At 45.1% G+C, this 10,217-nt stretch overlaps 1 pseudogene; it reads right to left on the reverse strand.

Moving 5' to 3' along the window:
- Positions 1-9,336: 9,336 nt before the first annotated feature.
- On the reverse strand, positions 9,337-9,434 carry LOC114634293 (annotated as a pseudogene).
- Between the last annotated feature and the right edge of the window lie 783 nt (positions 9,435-10,217).

Consider the following 10,217-nt stretch of genomic DNA (forward strand, 5'->3'; position numbering starts at 1 on the left):
GCAACGGCTGTTCTTCCAGAGGACCTGGGTTCAGTTCCCAGCCCCGACATGATGGCTCATAACTGTAACTCGAGTTCCAGGGTACCCCACACCTTCCTCTGGCCTCTATGGGTATCAGGTACTCATGTGCACCGTGTACTGCACAGGCATACATGCAGGCAAAGCACACATTAAATAATCAGATATTTTTGAAACATCTGATTTCTAATTTTGCTGTCAGCTGTCTTCTCAGAACATTTAAAGTGCCATTTCAACATATTCTAAATCCACGCCTGTAGATCATGGACCCCCGCAGTTGATGACGTGCTACTCTTCCTGTCTTTCACCCCAGCTTGGTAAAAGCCCTTACAGGTATTCAAGTTCATGCTACCTCGGTCTGACTAATAGTTCACAGGTAATTAAATTCTGTGATCCCCCCTCTTGACACATGAATCAGTTTCCTGTTAATACACCCACCCTCTTACTTATTTAAAACAAAATAAGAAAATTTAAATAACAATAAAGCCACAAGCTGAGGAGTTTAAAATTACCATAACAGTTTCCAAATTAAAATAGAATTCCTTTGAAATCTATGAGGCAGGGCTGGAGAGATGGCTCTGAAGCTAGGCGCACTTGTTGCTCTTGCAAGGAGTTTAATTCCTAACACCCACTCCAGGTGGCTCGTAAGCCACCTGCAACCCCAGCTCCAGGACATGCACTACCTTCTTGTGAGGACACCTGCACACATTCATGAATACACACTTAAAGACATGTGAAACTTTGCTTGTGAGCATGCTCAGAGTAGACCTAGATGATTGAAAATTCATTCCTCGCCGGTCGGTGGTGGCGCACGCCTTTAATCCCAGCACTTGGGAGGCAGGGGCAGGCAGATTTCTGAGTTCAAGGCCAGCCTGGTCTACAGAGTGAGTTCCAGGACAGCCAGGGATACACTTAGAAACCCTGTCTCGAAAAAACAAAAAACAAAACAAAAAAAAGAATGAAAATTCATTCCTCAAATAATACCAGTGAGACTGCTCAGCGGGTAGTGGTGCTTGCTGATCCCTGGGACGGTGGAAGGAGAGAACTGACTCCTACAGGTCGTCCTCTGACCTCCACGGGTGCACTGTGACACGTGCCTCCCTCACAGTAAGTTAATTAAAGCGCAATGGAAATTAACATCTATCTCCAGAGCCTCGTTTCTTGTCCCACATTAGTGTCTAGTAAGAGAAACCACCGAGGAAACATAACGACGGTGTGAAGTGACAGGTCCCGCAAGAGGCACCTGCAACACTCTGGTCTAACGCGGGCCGGCCGGCCTGCTGCCAGCTCAGCTCTAACGCCAACGCCGGCCTGCCGGCCTGCTGCCATGCTCAGCACCGTGACAGCCATGCACTCTAACCCTCTGGGACCATGAACCCCAAATTAAACACTTTCTTTTATAAGTTGCTTTGGTCATGGTCATGCCGTTTGTCACACACACACACACACACACACACACACACAAAGGTGGACAGCCAGGGCTAAACAGAGAAACCCTGTCTCGAAAAACCAAAAAAAAAAAAAAAAAAATTATTAGTCCAGTGGCAGTTACAAACAAAACCCACATAATCCTTACTTTGTGCTGGTCACAAAACAGCACACGTTTCTCTTCAGGAAAAAGAAAAGAATCAGGAAAAGGTAGTTTAAAACTCATCCATCCAGAAGTAACCGATAGACTGTACTAAAATTCTGATAGAAATTTAAGGTACATTATGCACCCAGCCTTCCCTCACCCCCTGACACACACCCGTTTTGTTTTTGAGACAAGGACTCACTGTGTAGCCCTGACTAGCCTTGAACTTACCGAGTTCCACTTGCCTCTGCCTCCTGAGTGCTGAGGGTAAACCCTGAGCCACAATGCCTGGGAATTACATGTAATTACATTGTAGTTACAATGTAATCATATTGCTTCTCTACCTAATAAGACAACCCTTCCCAACCCCCACAACACACACTTACCTAGGGACCACATCCAGGGCCTCCAGTTGGGCAAATGGCTCCAGAACTTGCATTAAGAAACTGGTATTGTGCCAGGCAGTGGTGGCGCACGCCTTTAATCCCAGCACTTGGGAGGCAGAGGCAGAGGGATTTCTGAGTTCGAGTCCAGCCTGGTCTACAGGTTGAGTTCCGGGAGAGCCAGGGCTACACAGAGAAACCCTGACTCGGAAAAAAACAAACAAACAAACAAAAAAAAAACCAAAAAACCAAAACTGGTATTGTGTGGTGTGCTCGTGATTCCTGTGCTCTGGAGGCCGAGACAGGTCACTCTTTGGGTCTCACTAGCCAGCAAGTCTGACCACTTTGGTGAGTTCCAGGCCAGTAGGCAGCACCTCAGGAATGACACCTGAGGCTGCCTCTGGTCCCCATGTGCACATGAACACACAAAAAGACTAGGCTTTTTTAAAAATTACATTTATTCATTTATTTTGGAAGGTAAGGGGAGCACCGCCATGGCAAGCTTGGAGGTCAGAGGACAACTTTTGGGATCTGTTTCTGACCTTCTACCATGTGCTTCTGGCATCAAACTCAGGATATTAGGCTTGGCCGCAAGCCCTTTTACCTGCTGAGCTGTCTTGTTGGCCCTAAGCTTATATTTTTTGTTTTTGTTCTTATAATTTTGTTGTTGTTGTTGTTAAGAAAGGGTCTCAGGGCTGGAAAGGTAGCCCTGTGGTTAAGAGTACTTGCTTTGGTAGAAGTACCAGGTTCGATTGCCAGCACCCACATGGTACCTTACAACGGTTTGTATCCTCAGTTCCAGAGGATCTAATACCCTCCGGGCCTGCATATTGTGCACATATATAAAGGCAGGAAAGATATGCACACACATAGAATAAAAATAAGTCTTACAGAAAACAGAGACAAAGTCTCACTATGTAGCCGTGGCTAGCCTAGAATTCACTGCGTAAGCCGGATTGACCGTAAACTCAGAGATCTTGCCCGTCTCTGCCTCCTGAATGCTGGGATTAAAGGTCTGGGGTTTTGCTTGTTTGTTTTGTGTTTGTTTGCTGTCATTACTTGAGACAGGATTTCTTTGTGTAACCTGGGCTGTCCTGGAACTAGTTATGTAGACCAGGCTGCCCTCAAACTCAAGAGATCCACCTGCCTCTGCCTTCTGAATGCATGGGTCACCACCTCCTAGCCAGCTTTTTTTTTAAAGATTTATTTATTTATTTATCTATTTATTTATTTTATATGTACATACTGTTGCTGTCTTCAGACACACCAGAAGAGGGCATCAGATTGAGCCACCATGTGGTTGCTGGGAATTGAACTCAGGACCTCTGGCAGAGCAGTCAGTGCTCTTAACCACTGAGCCATCTCTCCGGCCCCCTCCCTTTTTTTTAAATATTATTTTTATTCTTATTTCTGTGTCTATCTGTAAGTATGCAACGTGTATGCAGGTGCTTATAGAGTCCAGAAAAAAAATTGTTGAATTTTGGTGTTACAGATGTGTGAGTGCTTTGCCTGAGTATATGCATATGCGTCACGTGCGTGCCTGGTGCTTGAACTGGTCAGAAGAAGGAGTGGATCCCCTAACACTGCAGTTATAGATGACGTAAGCCACCTTGTAGGTGTTGGAAATTGAGCCCAGGTCCTCTCTCTGTAGGAGCAGCCAGTGCTCTTAGTCACTGAGTCACTGCTCCATCCCCCAACTTAAAAACTTTAAGTTTTTTAAGTGCATTTGTGATGGGTTTTTTTTTTTCTTTTTTTCGAGACAGGGTTTCTCTGTGTAGCCCTGGCTGTCCTGGAACTCACTCTGTAGACCAGGCTGGCCTCGAACTTAGAAATCCAGCTGTTTCTGCCTCCCAAGTGCTGGGATTACAGGCGTGCGCCTCCACTGCCCAGCTGCATTTCTGGTTTTCATGGGTGTCTGTGTGAGGCTGTCAGATCCTCTGGAGTTACAGTCATAGAGGTACTGGGAACTGAACCTAGGTTCTCTGGAAGAGCAGCTAATTCTCTTAAACACAGAGCCAGCTCCTGAAAACTTCTTAAAGCTAAGTAACAAAGAGGGAATTGAAGGCCTGAGATTCGAATTACAAACAAACAAATGTTTTAGTGTCTATCTGAATCTATCGTTCTATTCTACCGATGCCTACTGGATCACCCTTAGGTACTAAGGCAATGGTTCTCAATCTTCCTAAATACTGAGTGAGACCCTTTAACACAGTTCCTCAGGTTGTGATGACCCCCCAAGTATACAATTATTTTCATTGCTACTCATAACTGTAATTTTATTACTGTTTTGAATCATAAACATCTGTGCTTTCCGATGGTCTTAGGAGACCCCTGTTTGAGGGTCAGTCAACACTGCCTCAGCAGGGTCATGACCCACAGGCTGGGAACTACTGTACTAAGGTTATATAACACACGGTTTCTCTTAATGTTACTTTTAAAAATCCTTTTCCATTTGTACTCAAGTGCTGGCCTTAAACCATGACCTTCAGCCTCAGCCTCCTGTGTGCTAGGATTATAGGCACGTGCCACCATTCCTGACCTAATACACAGCAATATACCTTAATGAAGTTTTATTTATTTATTTATTTATTTATTTATTTATTTATTTTGGTTTTTTTTGAGACAGGGTTTCTCTGTGTTTCTCAGGTTTCTCTGGCTGTCCTGGAACTCACTCTGTAGACCAGGCTGGCCTCGAACTCAGAAATCCGCCTACCTCTGCCTCCCAAGTGCTGGGATTAAAGGCGTGTGCCACCACTGCCCAGCAAAGTTTTATTTATAATGCAATATAATGCCACATGAAACTTCTGTGGAAATCAGACAGACACAGAGGTATAAATGATTTTCCTCAAATGGTTTCCATGGTGGCTGAGTGACACGGTGACTGAGCCATGCCCCGTCTGCTTCACAATGCTCCCTTTTTTGTTTGGGTAAGAGAACATGGGGGCCAGACCCCTCTTCAAATTTTAGCTCACAAATTCTTCAGCGGGGGTGAGGGGGGTGGAACGGTAGGGTGGTCTGTGCTAGAAGGGTGGAGTGTTCATGAAGGTTTGCTGCTTGAGAATCAGATTCTTTTCATCTCTCTTTTATAAGTGCCCAGAAGTAAAATTGCTAGGGTACATTTTTAATTTTATGAAAACCTACCCTGGACCGGGGATACAGCTCAACTGATAGAGAGTGCTTGCTCAGCATGCAGGAAGGCACACGCGGGATCTCCAACACCTATAAACTGCCTACGGTGGTGTAGACCTTAGGTAGAGGCAGGAGGACAAGAAGTTCAAGGTCAGCTTCCTCTACATGGGGAGTTTCCTCTACAGGAGAGCCTGACACAAAACACACGCTAATAAAAACAAACAAAACAACCCGATCCAGAGCTATTGTGCTGTCTCAGCAGCAATGCATGAGTTTATGGTACCTGGCATTTGGCTAGCGTCGGCTGTTGTCTTTATTTACTGTTTTATTTTGATCGGTTTGCCACGATATCACATTGTGGAATCTGTTTCTTAGGCTCTTTGCAAGTTTCCTATGAATAGTTCCAGCCTAGTGTGGAACTTGGTGTGTAGGCCAGGCTGCCCTTGAATTTACAGTAGTTCTCTGCCTCTGAACTGGGATTGCAGGTGTGAGCCACCATGCCTAGCCTTTCCTTGTGATTGTTTTGTTTTGTTTGTTTGTTTGTTTGACTTTTCTGAGACAGGGTTTTGCTCTGTCTCACTGACTGACCTAGTTACTTGCTATGTAGCCCAGGATGGTTTCAAACTCCAAGGACTCATCTTGCCTCCCCCGGTTCCTGAATGCTGAGATGGGTTTCACTACAAACCCCAACCGGCCATTACAGTTTTTTAAACTTGCCTTTCCCTGATGTCTAATGAGACAGGACATCCTGCCGTGTTCTACCTCATCTGAACCTCTTCCATGAAATACCTGGCTATTCCTGTCTTTTACTCGTTTTCTATTTAGAGATCATGTTGTTTGAGATAGGGTTCATGTACCCCAGGTTTGGCTGGGACTCAGAGTAATCCTCTTGCCTCAGAATCTTTAGAGCTGAGATTACAGATGTATGGTACCATTTTTTGTCTTTGTTTGGGTTTCTTTGGGACATGGTCTCCTGTAGCCTATAATAATGTTGGACTCGATAGATAAACTAGCCTTGAGTTTCTGATTCTCCAGCCTCTACTTTCCCAGTGCTGGGGATTCATATATATATAAAATTTTTTTTTTTTTTTGGTTTTTCCAGACAGGGTTTCTCTGTGTAGTCCTGGCTGTCCTGGAACTCACTCTGTAGACCAGGCTGGCCTCGAACTCAGAAATCTACCTGTTTCTGCCTCCCAAGTGCTGGGATTAAAGACTTGCGCCACCACTGCCTGGCTTTCGTATATGGCTTTTGATTCCAGTACAAAACTCTTTCAAAATTGTTTTTGCTCTGGTGAGTCAGTTTAACCTAGTGGTAGCCGGTAGGTTCCGAAGCAAAAACAGGCTCTCCTACTGCATAGCTAGGTGACCTGTGACAAGATTGTAAAGGTCACTAAATTCTTTTCTCTCACTTGAAAATAGAGTTTGAAAGACCACGTTACTTACTGATTGAAAAATGCCCCAATCAGGGACACTCCTTTCATCTCAGCACTCAGTGGGCAGAGGCAGGTGAATCTCTGTGAGTTCCGGGTCAGCCAGTGCTACACAGTGAGACCCGGTCTCAGTTAATAAATGAAGGAAAAGAAGAAACCCAGCAAACCCTAGAATTCCTTTCCTGAAAGAACTTACTTCCTGTTCAGGCAACAAGCCAACTTGGGCTGAGGATTTTTGTTTCAGCTATGACTCAGGGACCTGAGCTCCTCAATTTTCCTCTCATCTTCTTGGGCCATTGTCCTCTAGGTTTGGGGGATCTCTTTAGTTATTTAGTGGGAAAGGGAGAGGGAAGTGCAACAGTGTTTGAGAATTTTCTCTAGCAGAAGCACCACTGGTTCCCACAGTCTGAAGGCACCCACAGCGGCCCAAGTATGGCTATGGCTATAGGCTACAGGGAAGTGAGGAAACGCAGGCTGTGTACCCAGGAGGAAAATAAGTGCGCAGGGCGCTGTCTGGCGGGAAATGCTGCAAAGTCCTGCGTCATCACAGCTGGGCAGGCCTGTGCCTGGGACTGGGTGGCAGTCCTCACTGAACAGGAAGTAGAGGTGACAAGTAAAGGTCCACGCAGCAGCAAGCACACGGGGGTTCAGGCCAGGTGTGTCCAACAGAAGAACGAGAAGTGCAAACGCTTCACTCAATCTGGGCTCGTTTTGAAGACATCTTTCTTCTCTCAGTTTTCCAAATGGAGGCTGCGCCTATACAGGAATACTGTCTTGTAGTGAAACGTTTTCGAACCTCCCTTAATAATTCTTAGTTGACTGTCGGTTTTCCAGTCAGATTATTAGATCATCTATGCCTAAAGAAAAGGTCCTCCCCTTGGGATTGAGTAGATAGACGACTCAGTGGATAATGTGCTTGCCGTGCAATTGGCACTTGCTAGGCTGTGAGATGGAGTCCTCAGAATCCACATGAAGGCAGATGTGGTACACACATCTGTAGTTCCACAGTCCCTATGGTGAGATGAGAGGTGGAGACAGGAGGATCACCAGAAGCTTGAAGACCAGCAAGCCTAGCTTATGCAGCGGCGAATAAAAGACCATCTCAGTAAAGTGGACGGCAAAGACCTGAGGTTGTCCTCTGACCTCCACATGTGACCCTTCGCCAGAACTCACAGATGCATTTTAGTCACACACAGGAAAGTTCTTTCTCTTCCTCCAGTGTGCATGTGTGTGTGTGTGTGTGTGTGTGTGTGTGTGTGTGCATTAGCCGCATTGTTCAGGCTAGCCTTGAACTTGGAGACTTCCTGCTTCAGCATCCAATCAGGTGGGTGACTGGTGTGTCACCGTACCTTACTCAACTTCTTGGTCTGTTTTTGGTATCTATACCTTTTTATCTCTGAATTGTTAGCTATACCTTGAATAGACATGAATAATAGCAAAACAGCGGAAGGAGAGCGGACGTAAGGAAAATGTAACTGAAGCTGTGGTTTATTATGTCTTCATTGTCGCTCTGACTTTTACTAAACCAGAAATGACTCTGGAGTTTTGTCTCCTCCTCCCTCCCCTTTGGGGACAGAGCCTCAATATAGGCTAGATAGCCTAGGCTAGCTTTGACTTTGTGATCCTCATGTCTTAGTCCCCATAGGCACAGACTACTATGGACTCGCTTGGGAATCCATTCTTTTCTCTCCTCCCCACCCTCCCCAGGTCAGGGTGTCTCTGTGTAACCCTGGCTGTCCCAGTGTTTTGTAGACCAGGCTGGCCTTGAACTCAGAGATCCACCTGCCTCTCTGCCTCCTAAGTGCTGGGACAAAAAGCATATGCTACCGCTTCTCTGCTCAGATTTTCTCTCTTTTGATCTGCCAATGTGATGAGTTTTACTTTTTGCTTTCCCAATGCTGCATCTTCCTTCTGCTTAGTCTTTTTTTTGTTTGTTTGTTTTGGTTTTGTTGTTGTTGTTTTTTCGAGACAGGGTTTCTCTGTGTAGCCCTGGCTGTCCTGGAACTCACTCTGTAGACCAGGCTGGCCTCGAACTCAGAAATCCGCATGCCTCTGCCTCCCAAGTGCTAGGATTAAAGGCACGTGCCACCACCGCCCGGCTCTGCTTATTACTAAAATAAGCCCTCTTCTGTTCAGTTGTATTGCTCAGTTAATATGCCACTGGATCTTAATGCTAAAGTTTATTGAAGTGTTTTCACATCTGTTTGAGTAAGTTTAATTCATTTCATTTAGTCATGTTTTATTATATTCTGGTTTTCCCTATGTATGTAGGGTTCTGTTCTTGGTGCTATATACCGTTCTGATTAATACAATGGCCTAGGTAGTATTGATGATAATGTCTATATAAATAATAAAATCTTTTTGGAATTAATACATAAACACTTAAGGAATTCCAGGTGTAGGAGGCTGAGGCAGGAGGATAACTACAAATTGGAAGTTTGAATAGCCAATTCTAGTCCAGATACTGTCTCCAAAAAACAAAATCTGATTCTGGAATCTATGTCCACTCCATAGGTGATGGACTTTAGTCTCCTGTGCTAATGGAAACCTAAACTCAGTTCTGCAGTCCCAGCCAGTGAACGTTTGCAGTAGCCTACTGTTCCTCTAGCACGGTGAGGCATCCTTAACTACCACAGAGATAGCTGGCAAATATAAGAGACTACTTTTATTTGATAAAACAGAACTTACCCAAAGCATAGAGGGGAAATGAAACTCCTCTATTTTTGAATTTCCCTGATATGATCACCTAATGGCTGGCAGTCCCCGCCTTCCAGCTCCCACTGTTCACTTAAAAAAAAGAAAGAAAGAAAAGGAATGTTTCATGAGTTTTCGAGTCATCCTTGCATGCTAATTTTTTCCATATTGTCCCAATGTTAGCATACGTGCTGCTGAGGCGAGCAGACCTCTATCCTTTTTTTCTTCAGTATTAGGGAGTGGACTCAGAGCCTCGAACAAGCTCGTCAAGTCCTCCAGTGCTTCAGCCCACAGCGCTCGCTGGCAGCCTCCGGGGGAGGATCAGTTAGCCTTACAGTTTTTCTAGATAACCGTCCTTTCTAGCTATGACACACTCTGCTGCTATCAAAAGTTGTTAGAAACTCCAAAAGGCAGCTCTTCAGGGTTGTTACCCTTTTCTCCAAAGAAAGATGCCAAAGTAGATGGTTCTTCTGGCTGGCACTTTCCTAGTGAAGAACACAACCGGAGAGCTTCTGGTTTCTCGGAGGGGCCCAGATTCCTATGATTGTGTTCTCGTGATCTGTCAAAGCCTTCGGAAATAGTGGTCAAATGGATACATATTGTAGGACCTCGGGCAGTCTTTGCTTTCCTATTTTTTTTTGTTTGTTTGTTTTGGTTTTTGGTTTTTTGTTTGTTTGTCTAGGCTGCCCGCCAATCCACTAAACAGCTGAATATGAACTCTGTTTTTTCTATCTCTCTTCCTTCCTTCCTTCCTTCCTTCCTTTCTTCCTTCTTCCTCCTCCTATTCCTCCTCCCCTTCCTTCTCCTCCTCCCCCTCTTCCTCCTCCTTCTTTTAGTTTGATTTTTCAAGACAGGGTTTCTCTGTGTAGCTATGGCTGTCCTGGACTCACTCTGTGGACCAGGCTGGACTTGAACTCAAAGGAATTCACCTGCCTCTGCCCTTGAGTGCTGGGATTATAGGAATGTGTTAACAAGCATAGTGTGTGCACT

Source organism: Grammomys surdaster, unplaced genomic scaffold (assembly GCF_004785775.1).
Source record: "Grammomys surdaster isolate TR1022 unplaced genomic scaffold, NIH_TR_1.0 98, whole genome shotgun sequence".
In the NCBI taxonomy this organism is placed as follows: domain Eukaryota; kingdom Metazoa; phylum Chordata; class Mammalia; order Rodentia; family Muridae; genus Grammomys; species Grammomys surdaster.